The 19,937-nt window shown below is 33.6% G+C and overlaps 1 long non-coding RNA gene across 5 annotated transcripts in view; it reads left to right on the forward strand.

Moving 5' to 3' along the window:
* Window positions 1-19,937, forward strand: part of LOC109023830 (uncharacterized) — a 255,758-nt gene that overhangs the window by 123,215 nt on the left and 112,606 nt on the right. For 3 of the 5 annotated variants that reach the window (XR_008673359.2, XR_008673355.2, XR_008673356.2), the window contains exon 3: window positions 5,668-5,728. The exons of the other annotated variants lie outside the window; for them this stretch is intronic. This is a non-coding gene — a long non-coding RNA (uncharacterized lncRNA). The remainder of the gene's footprint in view (window positions 1-5,667; window positions 5,729-19,937) is intronic. 5 annotated transcript variants of the gene reach the window in all.

A 19,937-nucleotide genomic window follows, 5' to 3' on the forward strand; every position in this document is an offset into this window, starting at 1 on the left:
TATTAAATTGTTTCTAATTACGAAAGAGCCTAAGGGTCAAAAGGGATACGTCCTACGGTTCTACGAATTGGTCATAATGGAAAATAAATTGATAATAGACTGTTTTCTTCTGCTGTGGCAACTTTGGCACAAGGCCAAGCAGGAATTCTCAGCCTCTAGTTCAAGGTGAGAATGCATTTGCCCCTAAGAAAGTACAAATCTCCGGTCGTAGTTCATCTCTCTGAGGTTTCTTCTTGCTGAAATGTTAGTCCTTATTGCTTCTATATATCTTTAATGGATGGTTTTAAAAATAGATTAGACATAAAGACAGGTTTAGTGAAATGAAAAGCAAGAAAATAGAAAATATACAAACTGAAGCGAAGAAATCAAAATAATAAAAAATATGTAAAGACTAAATGACATGGAAAAAACCAAAAAGCTTGACTACATGCAACTTAAATTCAGTTGAAGATGAGTGAGAAAGTAAGGTAAAAAAAGATTTCAGTAGACAATAGCCGATGAAAAAAAATCAATCAAAGGATTCAAGAAATTCTGGAAGCATCAAACAGGATAAACATCCAGCAAAGCACAGCTGGATACATCATAATAAAACAACTGAAAACCAAAATCAGCAAAACATCAAAAAAATAGTGAGAGGAGAAAAAGATAAAGACACGTCATATTGCTATCTTCAAAGAAACAATAGTTAGCCTGAAGGCTGGCTTTTGAACAGAAATGATGAAAAGCAGAAGGCAAGAGAAGGACATTTTTAAAGAGCTAAAAATAATGTTAACAAAAAATTTTACTCCCAATTCCCACTGAAACATATTTCAAATATAAAAGATAAAATAAGACTTTTTCAAATGAATATAAAATGAACAGTGTTTATTACTGTACTCAAAGTGATGTTAAGCATCTACCTAGCAGAAAAAAAAAATCTAAGAGAGGAATATAAAAAAAATGCAGCATAAAATCAAAAGCATCACTGGATAGAAATATATAAATACATTAAAAATGAATGTTGACTCTATAAAAATGTAAAATACTGCAGAAATGCATGAGAACAATAATACCAAATATAATGGCAGCATAAGTAAAACTCAACTGGTTAGTTGAGTTTTAGCATTATGCAAAATAAGATAAAATATAACTATTTCTTTTTTAAATCATTTATGTTGTAGTCTCCAGATATTCCACCACAAAATTTTTTTTTCTTTTTTTCTTTTTTTTGAGGCAGAGTCTTGCTCAGTCGCCCAGGCTGGCGTGCAGTGGCGCGATCTTGGCTCACTGCAAGCTCCACCTCCCGGGTTCACGCTATTCTGCCTCAGCCTCCCGAGTAGCTGGAACTACAGGCGCCTGCCACCACGCCCGGCTAATTTTTTTTGTATTTTTAGTAGAGACGGGGTTTCCCCGTGTTAGCCAGGATGGTCTTGATCTCCTGACCTTGTGATCCACCTGCCTCAGCCTCCCAAAGTGCTGAGATTACAGGCGTGAGCCACCGTGCCCGGCCCAAAAATTTTTTAAGTAAGTAATTACCAGTGAGTAGAAAATAAAATAATAATTAGTTGATGAATTCAAAGGAGAAAAAAATAGAGATAATATTTAATGTTAAATGACTGGTCGATTATAGAATAAATAGTGTCATATTAGATATAAAATTAAGCATGTAAATAACTATACAAAATATAAGTATTCAAATTAAAGATTGAAATGATCAGAGTGAACAAAATACCAAAGCCATAGTTTTTGCTCTACATGAGAAACTCATGAAAAGGATAGTTGGATATGAAAGGTTAGAAAAAGCTGTTCTACATCAAGTCTAACCAAAAGCAAGCTAGTATAGATATACTAATATTTGATATAGCAGATTTTAATGCTGAAGTCCTCACATCACTCAAACAGTTGCTTTATACGATTCCTTTTGGCAGAAATATTTCAAAATTTAAATATGCAGACATACAATAACATGACTTCAAATAAGTTTAATTGACAAAGTTGAGGTAGATATAGAGATATCCATAATCATTAAGGAATATTCTTTGAAGAAACACCCGGGACACAGAATAAATCACAATGACAACTAGAAAAATATTTTACATAAAGGCCAATAAAGATATATCAACACTTGTCAGGTATACTTAAAGCAGTGTTTACAGGATACATCTATCAATTTGAGGGTATATATTTGTATTAGTCAGCTCAAGCTGCCATCACAAAATATCATAGACCAGGTGTCAAGTAACAGAAATTTATTTCTTACAGTTCTGGAGGATGAGAACTCCAAGATCAAGGTGTTAGATGATTCAATTGCCCCATGAGGACTGTTTCTCTGGCTTTCAGACAGCTGTCTTTTCACTGTGTCTTCACAAGACTGAGGGAGAGAGAGAAAGCAAGTTCTCTGATGTATCTTTTTATAAGGGCACTATTCACATTATAAGGGGCCCACCTTCATAACCTTATTTAAACTTCATTAACACCCAAAGGTCCCACCCCATTTCCAAGTACATTGGTATTAGGACTTTATGAATTTGGGCAGGGGGATACAATTCTGTTCCTATAAAATTATGGATTTTTTCCAATATTGGAAAAGAGAAAATGCTAAAAATTAATGATATAGGCTTATATTCCATGAAACTAGAAAAAGTGCAGAAGAATCAAAGTAAAAATTTAAAAGAAATTGAATCATCAACATACAACTAATAGCAAAAATTATTGCAATAGGAAAAACCTACAATAGAAAATATTTTTAAAAGGTAAAATTAGTTTATTTTAAAAGATAATGCAAAACAGACTAGTCAAAAAGAAAAAAAATTAGAATTACTTTTCTAAGTATACAAAGTGAGGCATTGCTAATAATCATAGTGCTAATAAGAGATTATTATGTATGTTTGTTAATATTTTCTTTCTTGTTCTACATAATGCTTATATGAGTGTTTTCAATTTGTGAATATTAATCAAGTTATATACTTGATTCATATCAAGTATTTGGGCCAGTCTGTTTTCCTTGTGTATGTTATACCTCATCAATGATCTTAAAATAAATAAAAATATATTATTGAAGAGAAGAAATTACTTTTTATGAGATGAATAGATTCTCTGACCTGACATGAAACGCATGTGCAGAAATAAAGTAACCATTACAAAAGAAGCAATAACTGTGGACATTTCAGATTGGCCTAAAAGTTTGTTTCCAAATAAAAATGGCATTCATTGCATTTCTGATAACCTTGTATAAGGGATATTTTAAAAAAGCATAACACGGCCGGACGCGGTGGCTAACGCCTGTAATCCCAGCACTTTGGGAGGCCGAGGCAGGTGGATCACGAGGTCAAGAGATCGAGACCATCCTGGCTAACACGGTGAAACCCCGTCTCTACTAAAAATACAAAAAATTAGCCGAGCGTGGTGGCGGGCGCCTGTAGTCCCAGCTATTCTGGAGGCTGAGGCAGGAGAATGGCCTGAACCCGGGAGGCGGAGCTTGCAGTGAGCAGAGATCGCGCCACTGCACTCCAGCCTGGGTAACAGAGCGAGACTCCGTCTCAAACAAACAAACAAACAAACAAACAAAAAAACACTTTAGGTATATTACAATGCTAGGCATCTAAAAGAGAAAATATTCTTATTTATCATTTCCTTCCAATGAAAATAACCATATTCAGAGATAATACATGTTATAGAATATAAATGCATTTTTGTAACTATCTCTCATTCTGGATTTTCTTTTATTTAAACCACACAAATGTAAGTTAACCAGGTCCTGGGAATAAAGATGAATAATTAAGTATGTTGGAAAAATAATAAAGTAAAAGAATATTTAATAAAGTAGTGATGAGCATTGTACATATTACAGATACATTAGATGAGCTTAATTAGGAAATCCTAATTATTCAAGGGTACAAGTGATTTCTGGTCAATAAATAAAATAATTTTATGTATGAGAGAAAATATATTCATCAAGGAAAATGAGCTATTTCTCCTAATTAAAAAAAAAAAAAAAACGCCAGGGGTCATGTATGGGTTCAAGGTTAACAGATTCGTCCAATACATTTTTTAGCCTGTTTCTCAGGAACCCGTTCATTCCTAATAAATCCCAGATTGTTCCCTTACAAACCTGCAGAGTCTGTGATGTTAACTGATTTTTAACTGTGTCAGTTCTGTAGCTAGCAAAGACAAAGGCATTTTTAGGCCCATCCGTAATTCTTTACCGGTTATTTGAGCTGAGACTTTACATGTCAGAGTTTACTTTTAGAACTACAAAAAGGTGTTAGAAAGCAATGAGTGCAGTCGCTGTAGTTCTCCCTTCAGCTACAGTAACAAGAGACATACTAACAGGCACTTAATCTCCTAAATTCTATCCATCTCTTTGTCCACTTTAATAGTTAAAAACATGGCACAACATATAGCTATATACTGATTATGAGCAGTGCCGGTTACTTTGCCCAGATCATAAAAGCTTTCAGGAATTCATACAGAGCAAGACCTATATATAAATCAATATCAGTGAACACAAATTGCCAGAGTGAGCAAAAACATAACCTGAAAATTGACATATGGCAACAATAGTACATTCTGAAATGTGATTTTGAAAGGAAGAGCAACTAATTATGTAGACATAGTCTCTAATCATCCAATATTTTCTAAAATAATTTTATTGATATTTAAGGGGAAACAAGTTATAAGGTTTTTTGAGGTAAAATTGGAATTTTGAATGTAAACCCATTGAGTAGGAGAAACATGAGTGATGTAATTGCATTCTGGTCATGGATCAAAAAGAAAAGAAGTTTGGGTTAAAATATAGAAATGACCCAATTCAAAAACCTGGAACATTATTATTAATTTTCTCTCCTTCTCCACTGTGATTTAATGATCTCTGGATACACATCCATTAACAAAAAACATTAGAAATGTAATTTTATACAGTGAACACACTTGATAGAAAGTAATCCCCTCCATTTACTACTTTATAAATCCCAATGTTTTCTTTAAGACCAGGTATTAACGCCTCTTTCTTCTTAAAATGAACACATTTTCCTACTTCAATGGCTCCAAAAACACTTTATAGATACATTTACTTTGTTTTAAATTTTTTCATCTCACACTATTGTTTATTTATGGATTTTCTTTATATATCTTTTCCCTTAGTATGGTACCTAGAACGTGGATCATAATAAATCAAAATGAACATAAGAAAAATGTTGTAGGCTCACTTTTTAAAAATAAAAATGACTTTTAGAGAATATGCAAAATGAAAATAATTAAATCAACAGATAATTTTGCATATGTGTGTATAAAGATATTTAGCAATATAATTGAAGAAACAAGTACTAGATATTTCAAGAAATGTTCCAATATTAATCTAATTAAACAATTTTTTTTTCACAGAAAGTAGGAAACTGTGAAACAGAATTAGGAGACAATTAAACCAAAGTCAAATACTTATCCATCTATACTTGTCTATGGCCTGTCTATACATTTCCATATAGTCATCACTTATTGTGTGTGTATAACCAATACATATATTAATTATATATATACACACACAAACATATATGTATGTGTATATATGTGTGTCTCTGCAAATATATTCTATGTATATGTCTGTGTGCATGTGAGACAAAGTCACAAATATTGTGCTTACATAAATAGGGTGTCAGGCTTCTGATCAAATTATCTTATTTTTTCTTTAAGGGATAATCTCTCCGATTGATGAATACTCAGTGTATAATAATTATCAAACTGCCACAGTAAGGTAATTCTTTTTCCTAAATTAATGGCTATGTTGGGAAGTATAAGTATTCCTCTTTTCTTCTGAGAATTCCAAAAGTTATTAAGCCAAATGAGCTATTATGTGAGTCTTAGCCATTCTTATCATCTATGAATTTTTCATTTTATTACTCTTTCAAATTTTGATTTTGTATAAATGAGCCTAAAAAATAGGCTTACCTAGATATATTTGAAATGAGCAAATGGAAATTTTTGACAGCTTGTATAAACCACTGAAACTGCATTTAAATGACACTGAAGTCCTGAGTCTTTAATAGGTGGTTAGTCATTTCTTGCAAATAAGATTTTTCATTTTGATTCAATACAGCAGTCTTGCCCCCAAAAGCCTACATTTCAGAACTTCTAATGAAGTTGGTAGATCTTACAGAATTTTATTATGTGAATTAAGGTATGCAGTAAATATGCATTATATTGTTTATTAGTTTGTATAAGTAATTTTAAATATGTATCTTTTATAGAAAATCATAATTATAAATATTTTTACTGAAAATCATAATTCCTTATGAATGATTCAATATAAAACTTGTTTGTATATTTTTCGAACAGCCAAAAAGAATTTCCTTGTAGTTACTTAAATCAAAAATGACTAAATAAATTTCCTTCAAACTTCCTGAATTATTTCATTCTAGGTTAAGAACCAGAATGATGAAGTTTAGCCCCAAAGGTATTCAGTGGAAAAGCTATAAGCCACGGAAAATGGGGCTTAAATTCAAAGTGCCATCTCAGAAGGCATAATAAAAATAGATTTTCAGTCTGCCCCAAACACAAATAGTAATGCCATAATGCCATAAAATATGAAATATTGCAAGTGTGCTATTGCCATCTTTAAATTTTGTAGTAGAGTTTTCCTCAGATCTTTCTCTGTGCTAGAAATAACCTTATATCCCATGAAAGTCATATATAACAATATATATTGTTATTGGATAATTGTGATTAGAAGGCCTACCCTAGTCATAGATGGCAATAAATCAGGGGCCCCTAATTTAGCAATTAATTCTAAAGAATGAGTTGGAATTAGACTGAAAAATAAAATACAGTGACAAGCTAATTATGAGAAGAAAGTGAGAAAAGTTGCATGGGAGAGAGAAGTAGGATGTTGCAGAAACTGAAAAAGGCCCATAAGACAGGCTTGAGAGGAAAGTAAATGGTAGTATGAAGTAATCTGTAGAGATGGGTAGGACATGGTTGGCAAAGATAAGAATTTTTAACTTAATTATCAGCAATGTAAAGTAAGTTATAAGCATTTATGACAATGTGAGTGGTTAGGTCATATAAACATTTTGGAAAGATCACTTTGATCTCAACCTGTAGCAAATAGGTTTGAATACAGCAAAAGTAACGTGGAAAAAGGGAAACACTGCCATGAGGTAAGAAGCAATTATAAATTTAACAACCAAGGAGGCAATGGAGATGCAGATACAGGTTACACTTATGAATTAAACTAGTCAAGACTAAGTCGTGACTTAAATATGAATGAATAAAAATACTGTTTTCAGGGAGAATCTCAGATTTCTGAGAAAGGACTGGCTGGAGATAGAATTTAGGAATGATTTATATTCAGTTGAACTTCAAAGTGGGATAGTGACTATAATAGCTGAGGGAGAAAATAAATAAAGAGAGGAAGCACAACACAGCATGTTAAGTAACTGCAATGGCATGTAGAATAGTGTGAACCTACAGACTGGCACAGCAGCAGAGGAGAATGCAGATGAAGGAAAGAAAGTAAATTAGGCCAAATTTTCAGCTGTGCTGTATGTACCTGACCTATCAAGAAAAATGAGACCCCATTACAGACAAGTATTCTTGGACTGGAATATAAAACAAAACTCAAGTATAATGTTTATAGAAATATATATAAGCCTAATAGAAAAGAACATAAATAATCAGAAAAACAAAGATAATCCTAACATGAAAGTGGAAAAGTAGCAGTTAGTATATAAGGTCAATAATATGAAAAGGGGTAAATATGCATACTAAAATTGAGTAAATATACATATTATCCCATATTAACCATATCTATTTACTTGGAAAATAACAACATCAATTATATGAAACCCCTCCAAAAAAACCAACTCAAAAGACCAAAGGCATGGTAAAATAGTAAATCATGGTATATACAAATAATTTCCATAAAGTAAATAAAAATTGACTGTTTAAAAGTAGTGACTGGAATAAAATAACTAACTAGCTTAATTGTACAAAGAAGAACTATGTATCAACGTAAAAATGGAAGCCATAAGCAATGAGGTTCATAGATTATGCAAGCTATGCAACCAAAACTTTACTGACTCTTTATGGGCATTCTTTACTATTCTTTTATCTTTGCCGGCATGATAGACAGATATATCCAAAGTTTTAATTTTCCTTTCTTTGATTACTTACGAAGAGAGTAGGTTTTCACATGTTATTTAGCAAGTTAATTTCTTATTAGATGAATTATTCTATTTAAATTTTGTTCACTTTGATCTGTAATTAGTCTGAAAAAAATAACTGTGGTAATGCTATAAAACTCCTATCCATAGTTGGTTTAAAACTATGTGTCCTGTTTTGAAATTTTGATAATATTTATAAAAGAGAGGCTAAAAAATGTATTACTTTATATAATCTTCAAATAATACACATATAGTTTAAATAACTTCTCTTATTAAAATAATGTTTTCACCCATATTACCTTATTTTCTTTCTTGCCCTTGGAATTTAGTATTTCAAGTTTAAGATGTCATAAAGTTTACAAAGCATCTAATTACTTCTGAAACACACTACTACACCTTAAGCCTGTTTGAGTTAGCAGTGCTACTGATTTAATAGTTGAAGTGCCTGCCTACCTCCTCACCTTGTTTTTTGGAAAAGGCTAATATAACTATAGTGGTAAACAGGTAGCTCAATGAAATAATGTAACAATACCCACAGCCCCACATCTCAGAGCATTAACTTCTAGTCATATATTTCAGTCGAGAACTTTCTCCTAGAAATGTCCTCTCATCATTTTGTGCATTTAGCTTTTATCCTTAAGGGTATAAGCCTATTTAAAGTAATTGTTGTATATTTTGTAAGGGATTAATTATTTCTTTTAATTTGGCTAAACATCTTTTTTAGTTATTCATTGTTGAAAATAATATCTGTTCACAATTGTATTGCCTTGAAAGTGTAGGCATACACAAAACTGGAATCTCAATTTTTAATTTTTATATTAACACCAACACCAACTATACCGTTCCTCTCTATTTTTAATTTTTATATTAACAAACACCAACACCAACCATACTGTTCCTATGATTGTAGTTTTAGAGTATTGAAATCAGATTGATTTCAATACTTGACTTTGATTTTTGTAAAAATCATTCCACCACTAACTACATTTTTATCGAATTAGAAATGTATAACAATAGTATAATTATGTGTAACTGTCTATTGATATACATATATATCTCTCACAAAATTAACAGTAAAATATTTTAAATCATTATTTGGTAAAAGAAAAATTATAAATGAAAATTAATGAAAAAATTACACATTAAAATTTATAAATGCACTCAAAACATACTTGGAGGGATATTCTAATGTAACATATACATGTCTAAAATGAAAATAACTAAAAACTAATATGCAAGGACTTGTTTATCATGCATCTCACCATGCAAAATGGGACTTTTAGGAGATTGCATTGTAAATAAGTATCTTAGCTATAAAGTGCATCTTAAAACTTATTTTCTCTAAACTCAAAATATAGCCTTCAGATGTACTATATTTTTTTTCTCCCTTTCCTATCAGACATTCCCTTGTACCTTGCATGCTTACCCAATAACATGCTTGTTCAGAAGCTCCTGAGGCCCATCTTAAAGCAAAGCAGACATGGAGACCAAACTGTGGAACCCTCCCCTACCTAGATATTATCTCAAAGTAAATAAATTTACAACTGTCCACAATCCAGATGATTCCAGCTAGGATTACAGGTGGATAATAATTCAAGATAGCCATCAGGACAAAACGTGCAGAGCTGCACCATGCACCACTCCCGTATGTTTGCCAAACCAAGTTTCCTTTTATAAACCTCGTTAGCCAACCCTAAAATTTTAAATGATCTTTTTGAAGCACAAGTCTGGCCATTTCCCAACTGCTAGCATTTGAACAAAGTTGATTTCCTTTCACCTCACTTTGCTTCTTTTATTTTTGCTGTCAAGCAGCAAGTGGCCAGACTTATGTTTGCTTACACATTCGGTGCCCTATGTGAGGAACTGTGATTCAAGTAGCTTAGCCTGCCTGTCTCTGCCTGATTTCCAATAAGTGGAGCAATTGGCTGCAGCAGTGTGCCATGACTTATCTGTTCACATTACCTCGTGGAGTAATTGCTGTTCATAAATGTCATTTGCTTGTGGATAGTCGACCCTGTAGCTGGGGACTCCAGAGACCTCTCAGCAGCTGCTGAGGATGCTTTTGTCCCAGGGATTTCCTTTATGTCTCTCTTGTAGCATAAGTGGCCTGCAATCCTTTGCTAACACAAGAAAGTGGCCTTGAGGAAGCTGACAGGCTTCAGAGCTGGGTAAGTTGACTATAGTGCTCTAGGGACTCCTCCGTCTCTGCTCTCTGAGTTAGCGCCATCTGGGTTTAGCACAGGTAATTTTGTGGTGCTGTCTGTATTTGAGACAAGATTTTAGGACTTTTTCGTCAGTCTCTCCTTTTGGGGACCAGTTTGGAGTGCTCTTCTGTATTAGAGCCATTTGTGTTTGTGTCTATGATTATTGATATTCTTTGCTTTGTAAGTGTTTCACATGGTCTCTATTCCATCTGTAAAGTGGGGTTCCACCAGGCAATTCCAAGTCCACATGGTTGTCAGAAAGCACCAACATAGGCTGTACCTCTCTGCATTAGGGAAGTAACAGTTCCAACTTCCTGGCCCCTGATTTTGCCGTTCTCTTTGGGACTCTAGAATATCTCATATATCTTGTCAAGCTTTGTGGGTGAAGAAAGCATGTGAACTCTTTTCTAGACTGAGACTTGAGATGGCTATATGTTATAGTCTGTTTTTGTGCACATTTTAAACTAATGGGCAAATTACAGTAGGAAAAACTGAGAGCTCAAAATGGTTAACCTGAAACTATAGAGTTAACTAGGGGTTTCTAAACTCTGTATATATTTCCCACTTTTCTTTTCTTCCTTCTTTGAATCTGCTATTATTCAGCTATTGGTGTTGAGATAAAATTCACCTATTTAGGGTTCCATGGAGATTTTGTTTTTCTTATACATTTTAGCCAGATCTAGCTAAAATGTAAAATTGGAAACTCATTTGAAACTCAAGAAAATAAAAGAGGCTTTTAAAAAAATCAAATTGTCATAGAGCCTGCTTTACCCAAAATTTTGGTCCACAGCTTTCCCTGGATTAGCTATCAGGGAAAATAAAGTTTAGCCTAGTGAATTTTTCAATTTGTTCAGAAAAATAATTTAGATCCAGCTGTATTTTTAAAAATGGTGAGTTTATATTGCTATATTTGGAAAAAATTCTGAGGTAAAAGCTATTAGATCTTTATTTGTGTGTATATATATTTAGATATGTTTATACGTTATGTACTTTTTTTATTATTATACTTTAAGTTCTAGGGTACATGTGCACAACGTGCAGGTTTGTTACATATGTATACATGTGCCATGTTGGTGTGCTGGACCCATTAACTCGTCATTTACACTAGGTATATCTCCTAATGCTATCTCTCCCCTTTCCCCCTACCCCACGACAGGCCCTGGTGTGTGATGTTCCCCATCCTGTGTCCAAGTGTTCTCATTGTTCAATTCCCACCTATGAGTGAGAACATGCAGTGTTTGTTTTTCTGTCTTTGTGATAGTTTGCTCAGAATGATGGTTTTCAGCTTCATCTATGTCCCTACAAAGGACATGAACTCATCCCTTTTTATGGCTGCATTGTATTCTATGGTGTATATGTGCCACATTTTCTTAATCTGGTCTATCACTGATAGACATTTAGGGGGTGATGTCTAAAATAATGTCACATTGACTTAGAAGTAAATAGACACTCATAAATTAAGTCCAAATGCTTTTCAAGTTCACATAAATTTAGCAATTTTAGATAAATAAAAGTGATTTCAAAACTATTAACAAAATAAAAAAGAAGTGTCTTCCGAATTGTCAGCTGCATTTTTGTTGGTTAAATAAGTCTTATATTTATCTATGGTAGATATTACAAGGTTTAAGGTGTGGCACCAAATTTATAGGACAATAAGTCCAGCTAAAAGAAGAATAAACTTTGTGTAATTTTTTGACAAATAAAACTAATTTAATATTGTTAATTTTAATAAAAACAGTTAAATTTTATGTTATTGGCAAAATGCCTAGGTGTTTAATTCTTACTTAGATGAACACCTCGTCTTCACAGACTTTAAAAATTATTAACAGCCAGCACTTTGGGAGGCCAAGGCGGGCGGATCACAAGGTCAAGAGATCAAGACCATCCTGGACAATATGGTGAAACCCCATCTCTACTAAAAATACAAAAATTAACTGGGCATGGTAGCACACACCTGTAGTCCCAGCTATTCAAGAGGCTGAGGCAGGATAATCACTTGAACCCAGGAGATGGAGGTTGCAGTGAGCTGAGATCGCGCCACTGCACTCCAGCCTGGTGACAGAGCAAGATTCCATCTCAAAATAAAAAGACATTATTAACATAAAAAATTCTAGGTACTATATAATTCTGCATATAATGTTTGCTAAAGTAAGATCTGTTTTAGATAAAGAAAAAAATTATTTTAAAATAACATAACGTATTCTTAATAAAAATAATTTTGTCTAATTCAAAAATTATTTATATAACAAAATAAAAGAAACCAGTAAGAAAGAGAGATGCAAAAAATGTTATAGGGGTATTTTTTGCTAAAAACTTAAAAAAGTAATTTTGTATGAGAAAGAATCTTATGTGATAAAGCAAAATGAAATGATTTAAGATAATAAAATTCAGGACAAAACAAAGTCAGAGCATGTCATAGATAGTCTATGTAAGTTGTAAAAATGTTTATAAAGAAAATTCATAAAAGAAATTTGTTTTTATCAAATGTTTTGAATCTTTTAACATCTTTGACACTGAATTATATGTTATCTATGGCTTATTGCTGCCATTTTTCAAACTATAAAAATTTATCACTGCAAGGTTATGAAATCATTTTACAGCTTCCAGTCAGGTCATGGACTCCAGTATCACTACCTTTAGCCCCTTAAAAACGTCCTTATGAGGTTCTATTATCTAATCCTTGTACTATGAAGTTTCAGAGCATTGACTCCTGGTTGCATGTATCTCATCTAAATAAGACAATGACTTCTATGAATATCTGACACCAAATTCCAATTAATCAAATCCTCATCCTTAGATCTGGGAGAAGATGACTATCAAGATAAACTACCTGCAGCTGACACTGGACCAGGCCTGTATACAACGGCATACATACTCATTTAATGATTTTGCCTCTATTTAACTTACTATAATTTATTATATGCCTTGATGCTAAGTAATTTAACTATTTAGCTACCTGTGAGCTTCTTTTCCTGCCATTCTCAGAACAAGGCAGCACTTCTTTTTTCTTTAAAATATTTCTTGTTCTTTATGCTTTGTTTTACTTCTAGGATTTAAGACCATTTACTTAAGCCTCCAGGCCCTGAGACTATCGTGGAAAAAGTGAGTGCATGATATTGTAAGAGCTGATTTGGAGGAATAAAATTAGGTCATACCCTCCAAATCAAAGATAAATACACGTATGCCTAAACAGCTGATAACATATAAAACTTACAGACAAGTCAATTTTATAACCTAACTTTTTGGCTTTAGGTTTTTGGCTGTTATATTGCTTAAAAGGGATTTCAAGGGTCAGTAAGTGCCTGCCCACATGATGGACCCACAGCACGTAGCACACCAACCCAGCATCAATATGGAAAAAAATAAATAAAAGCTTGACTGTCAATACTGCCTCTGGCATATCTTGACCAAAAAGGGGGAATATAAACTAACAAAATAAAATAGAACTGTAAGCCCCTCAATAGACTGAATGGTCCTCCTCTTGGCCAAAGGGGATCCCCAGAGAAACAAAAATGAGTTCAAGAAATGATAGAAAGTTGTGGGTTGGGGTGTGGGTCAGACATACCTCATAATACCCTCCCTCCTCAGGAATTTAATCACAACTGACCAGCATTAACAGTAAAATAGAGGTTGCAGGACTGACAGGATCTTTATAATAAGAACATACTGCATTATAAACACTTTCTAAGACCATGCTAGGCAAGCGTTAAGTCACACCCTTCTAAACTTAAAAAGTAAACTATGTTCCAACTGCCACAAGGTTTTTCTTTTTCTCTAGCAGCCACACAAGAACCAGCCTTGAAATAGGCTGACTGACTACCAATCCCTGTTCTAACAGCCATAACTACAGCTTTAATTAGACAAAAGACTGATTTCAGTAACTTTCTCCTGGAAAAAAGACCACCAAACATCAACTAGTTCTGCAAAAATTGCACACTTATGTGCCTTTATGTCCTGAAGAGACATTTTAATGTATAGGGTAAAATTATAATACACTTAAATATTAAGTCTCCACCTCAAAATCAACATGGGACATATATTACATGCATATTTGCTCAAGAAACATGTGCTAGCACCACCTTTATAAATATTCATAGCTTGAAATCTGAGAACCAGAGAGACCAAGTGGGTTTCAGGAGGGTTTATTTTAGGTGTACACTGGCTCAGCGGACATGCATCCTGAAAGTCTGAGCAGCAAATAAAGAAAACAAATGTCTTTTATGTATCTTGAGGTGGTAATTACGTGATGCAGGAAGAAGGCTTATGGAAGCAAGAATAAAAGTAGTTAATTATCAGGTGACATTTTTAAGATTTAGTTTATATCTTGGGAAAACATGTTTTGTAACTCATGCTTATTAATTTTGTGACTTTGCAGTACAGTAAGAAAAACAGGAACTTATAGAACTTATATGTAGGGGAGAGATGTGGTTAATGCTTTACAAATTTTACAGAAAGGCAGTTAATTTTTTTTAACTTTCATTTTGAGGGGGGCATTTTATGCTTATTTTAGTCTAACTTAAATTTTTAAAAATTTTCCCATTTTATTACTATAACCTAAATATGTTTGTTTAGCCAATCTGTCATCAGATCCCCACAGAAACTCCTGGTATAATTGACAGTGGGGAATGTGTACAATAATTAAAACTAAGTGCTGTCTGTACATTCTGTATAACTCTGGAAACATATCCTTAGTCCTACAAGATACACATAAGCAAAATAGTAATACGTCTCATTCCACAATTTCTTTAAGTCAATGGCTCTCCACATAATGTGGATTAGGCCGCTTGTGATAACAGAAAGAAAATTACTTGGAGTTTTAGCCATGATTATGAGAATAGGTTTATTCTTCTGCTGTGAACTGTATTTCTGTTATGTACTTTCTGTGATGCTCAGCAGATCTCTTCTACAAGACCAGGGACTCAAGAATATGATCAACTCTAAGTAGACAGGTTCTGTTCAATTTCTCCCTAACTATGTCCCTTTCCACCAGAAAATAGCCAGATTAAATATGTTGCCCACTTTCCACGGAAATGGAATAAAATATGACAGTGGGGGAATTGTAGTCAAGCATTTTAGGTATAAAATTAATCTTAAAGCTTTTTTTTTTCTAAACTCAGAATATAGCCTTGGAATGTACTTTCATCCTCTTTGTTTCTCTTATTTTCCCTTGAGACATTCCCTTGCACCATGCACGTTTATCTAATGGCATGCTTAGTTAGAACCTTCAGGGGCTCATCTTAAAGCAAACCAAACATGGTGACCCAGCTATGGAACTCTTACCCACCTAGAGATTACCTCAAAGTGGATAATCTACAATCCAGCCACAGTCCAGATGATGCCAGCTGGGACAACAGGTGGAAAACCACTCAATATAGCCATCAGAAAAATACATGTAGACCTATACCCTGCATCACTCCGTCATGTTTCCCATTCCAAGTTTCCTTTTTTAAACCCCCTCAGTCAGTCCCAAAATTTGAGATAGTCTTTTGGAGCCATGAGTTTGACCATTTCCAATCTGCTAGCATTTGCATAAAGTTGCTTTCCTTTCATCGCGCTTTGGTTTTTGTATTTTGGCTTTGAAGCTGCAAGCAGCTAGGCTTGCACTCACTGACTGACAGCATCTAGAGTTTCAAGGCTTCTCAGAGACTGATGTTTGGTTGCTCTCTTATTTAAAAATTTGTTACCACTTCTAGATGGTTGCTACTTTTAATGCTTTGACTTACAATTTTCAACTTTATGATGGCTTATCAAGGTATTTATTGCATTTTCAACATATACTATTTTTTGACTTTGTTGGATGTATCAGGATGTAACCATATTGTAAGTCACGTAGCATCTGTATAGCCATTTATTAAAATCTTGCAACAATGCTTTATCTTTTTTGTTTGTTCATTGTATAAGACATTAGTTTTTAGAGCAGTTTTAGGTTCACAAAAAATTAAGCAGAAGGTAGAGGGATTTCCAATATAAGTCCTTCTCTCACACAAGCATAGCCTCCCGCAATATCAACTGCTCATACCAGAGTGGTACATTTGTTGTTACAATTGATGAACTTACACTGACACATTATTGTCACTCTGTCTATAGTTTACATTAGGGTTCACTCTTGGTATTACACATTTTATAGGTTTAGACACATTTCCAACAACATATATTCACCATTATAGTATCAGACAGAATAGTTTCACTGCTTAAAAATCCTTTGTGTTCTTCCTATTCATCCTTCCCTTCTTCATAATGACTAAACCACTGATATTTTTAGTGTCTCCATAGTTTTACCTTTTCCGTCATGCCTTATAGTTGGAGTCGTACAGAATATGGACTTTCTTCTTTTACTGAGTAGTGTCCATTTAAGGTTCCTCCGTGTCTTTTCATGGCCTTATAGCTCAGTGTTTTTTCAGTCCTAAATAATATTTTACTAAATAGATACATTTAATTCTATTCTCTGATTGAGAAAGGCTTATTGGTTGCTTCCAAGTTTGGGGAATTATGAGTAAAGCTGCTATAAACATCTGTGTGCAAGTTTTTGTGTGTATGTAAGTTTTCAACTCATTTGGATAAATACTATGGAGCATGATTGCTGGGATGAATAGTAAGAGTGTGCTTAATTTTGTAAGTGATAAATTGTCTTCCCAAGTAGCTACGCCATTTTACATTGACACTGGCAATAAGAGTTCCTATGCTCCACATCTTTGCCAGCATTTGGTGTTCTCAGTGTTCTCGCTCTTATAATAGGCAGGTAATGGTATTTTATTTTTGTTTTAATTTGCATTTCCCTAATGACATATGACACAGAGCACCTTTTTGTGTTCTCATTTGTCATTGTCATGTGTTCTTTAGTGAAATATCTGTTGAGGTCTTTCACCTATTCTTTAATTAGGTTGTGTGTTTTCTTATTATTGGACTTTGAGTATTTTTTTTTTGTATATTTCAGATGATAACCTTTATCAGGCATTTTTTTTTGCAAATATTTTCTCCCAGTCCATGGCTTCCCTTCTCCAGATTATCAGTTACTTTCTTGAGGATATCATGCCTTTGGTCTTGTATTTAAAAAATCATCCCCATACCCAAGGTCAACTAGATTTTCTCTAATGCTCTCTTCTAGGAGTTTATAGTTTTTCATTTTACATTTAGGCTTGTAAACCATTTTGGGACAATTTTTGTGAAGGGTATAAGGTCTGTGTTTAAACCTACTTTCTTGCATGTAGATGTCCAGGAGTTCCAGCACCATTTGTTGTTTCTGTTTTCATTCGTTTATTTTAGATGAATTTTCTGCTTATCTAATGTTTCAGCAACACTTGTTGAAAAGACTGTTTTTTTTTCTCTATTGTATTGCCTTCGGTTTTTTGTTTTTTGTTTTTTTTGGTCAAAGATCGGTTGACTATATTTATGTGAAGCTATTTCTAGGCTATCTATTGTGTTTCATTTATTTATTTGTCTATTATTTTGCCAACGTCACACTTTTTTGATTACTGTGGCTTTATATTAAGTCTGGCAGTAGGAAATCAGTCCTGAAATTTTGTTCTTATTTTTCAATATTGTGGTAGCTGTTCTGGGTCTTTTACCTCTCCAGATAAAGTTTAGAATGACAGTTCTCTCTTGATTCTTTTTTGTTTAATTGGTTACAAATTGTTGTAAGTAGAATAATGGCCCCTCAACAATGTTCACGTTTGAATGCCCAAAGCCAGTACAGATGGCTTTAAAGATGTGCTTGATTTAAGATATTACCATTACTTTGAATGGTAAGAACAGCAATTACTTTTGCACCACCCTAATGTCTTGAGATGGGAAGATTATTCTGAAATATCCAGGTGGACTCAATGGAATCACAAGGTCTTTATAAGAAAGTGCCAGGAGGGTCAGAGTTGGAGAAAGACATATCATGATAGAAAAAGAGGTCAGAATGATGCAACCACAGGTTGAAGAATACAGGAGAAAAGGAAAAAATAAAAAGAGTTCTCCTAGAGCCTCAAGGAGGAATGCAGCTCTGCTGACACCTTGATTTTATCCCTGTTAAACCCATTTTGGATTTCTCACAGCAAGAGTGTAACACATTTGTTCTTTTTGATGCTCCTGAGTCTGTGGTAGTTTACTACTGAAGCAACAGGAAAGTAATACACAAATCATTTGTATATTTCAGAGTTAGGTGAGATCAGTGATTGGTGTAAGTCCATTTAACAATATAATCCCTTGTTTATCAACCACTATATTTGCACTGGATGATATAGATTACTTAAGAGAAAAAATGGTATGTTAGGTATTCTTAAAATTATATGACTTTTTAATATACTCTTTAATATGCAGAATCAATTATATTCCACATACACCATGCCAATGGTGTGTATGTGTAGAATCTACATCTTTAGAGATAATCAGTGCTCATCTATGGCAGATGATATTTAAGTAATTTTATCACCATTTCTTTTCCCCAGTGTGATCTATTCTATTTTCATGGATATTTTTCTCTGCATTGCTAACAAATTTTTTGGTTTATCGCTTTGCAAGCAGATACTATTCCCTGTTCTGAAACTAATATATGCTGCTAAAAGCTTTAAAGTAAGAAGGCACCAAAAATCTAATGTCTATTAAATAAATTAAATTAATAACTTTGTATTTGTATACAAAATGTAAATTAACTAATAATTTATTCATTACATTTTAACATAAAAGAAGGTATAAAACTACCTTTTGGAGACAAACTTTTTTCTGTCTTTTTTCCTTTCTTTTCCTTCCTTTCCTTCCTTTCCTTCTGTCCTTTCCTTTCCTTTCCCTTCCCTTCGCCTGCCTGCCTTTCTTTCTTTCTCCTTTCTTTCTCTTTCTTTCTTTCTTTCTTTCTTTCTTTCTTTCTTTCTTTCTTTCTGTCTGTCTGTCTGTCTGTCTTTCTTTCTTCTTTTTTTTCTTTCTTTCTTTCCGCAGAGTCTTGCTCTGTTGCCCAAGCTGGAGTGCAGTGGCACAATCTTGCCTCACTGAAACCTCCACTTCCTAGGTTTAAGCAATTCTCCTGCCTCAGCCTCCTGAGTAGCTGGGATTACAGGTGTGGCCACCATGCGTGGCTGGTTTTTGCATTTTTAGTGCAGAGGGTGTTGAAACATGGTGAACTATGTTGGCCAGAATAATCTCAAACTTCTGGCCTCAAGCAATCCGCTGCTCTCGGCTTCCCAAAGTTCTGGAATTACAGGCGTGAGCCACCATGCCTTGCCTGGAGACAAACTTCAGTTTGACACTGTTTTGACTCAGGGCTCTCCTAATCATACATTTTTCTACTTACAATATTTCATAATATGTGAATTTGTGCTTAAAAATATATTTATTCCAGTGAAAATATTTACTGGATATTTTTAGTCTACATGAGTATTTTGGATGCCATTATACAATATTTTGAGAGAATGTGGGAAAGTTATAGCTTATGTAATTTAGAATTTATCCCATAGTAAATATTATTGGACCACAATGTAGCAACTTTACATTTATATACAAATTGTAATTCATGCTTGATTATAAATGCTAGCTTCATGGTCACACCATTCTTACTTTAAATTGAGCAAGTAAAATTGTTTTGAAAATTCTAATTGCTGAAATATTTGCATTTGTTGGAAGA

Source organism: Gorilla gorilla, chromosome 19, assembly GCF_029281585.2.
Source record: "Gorilla gorilla gorilla isolate KB3781 chromosome 19, NHGRI_mGorGor1-v2.1_pri, whole genome shotgun sequence".
NCBI classification, from domain to species: domain Eukaryota; kingdom Metazoa; phylum Chordata; class Mammalia; order Primates; family Hominidae; genus Gorilla; species Gorilla gorilla.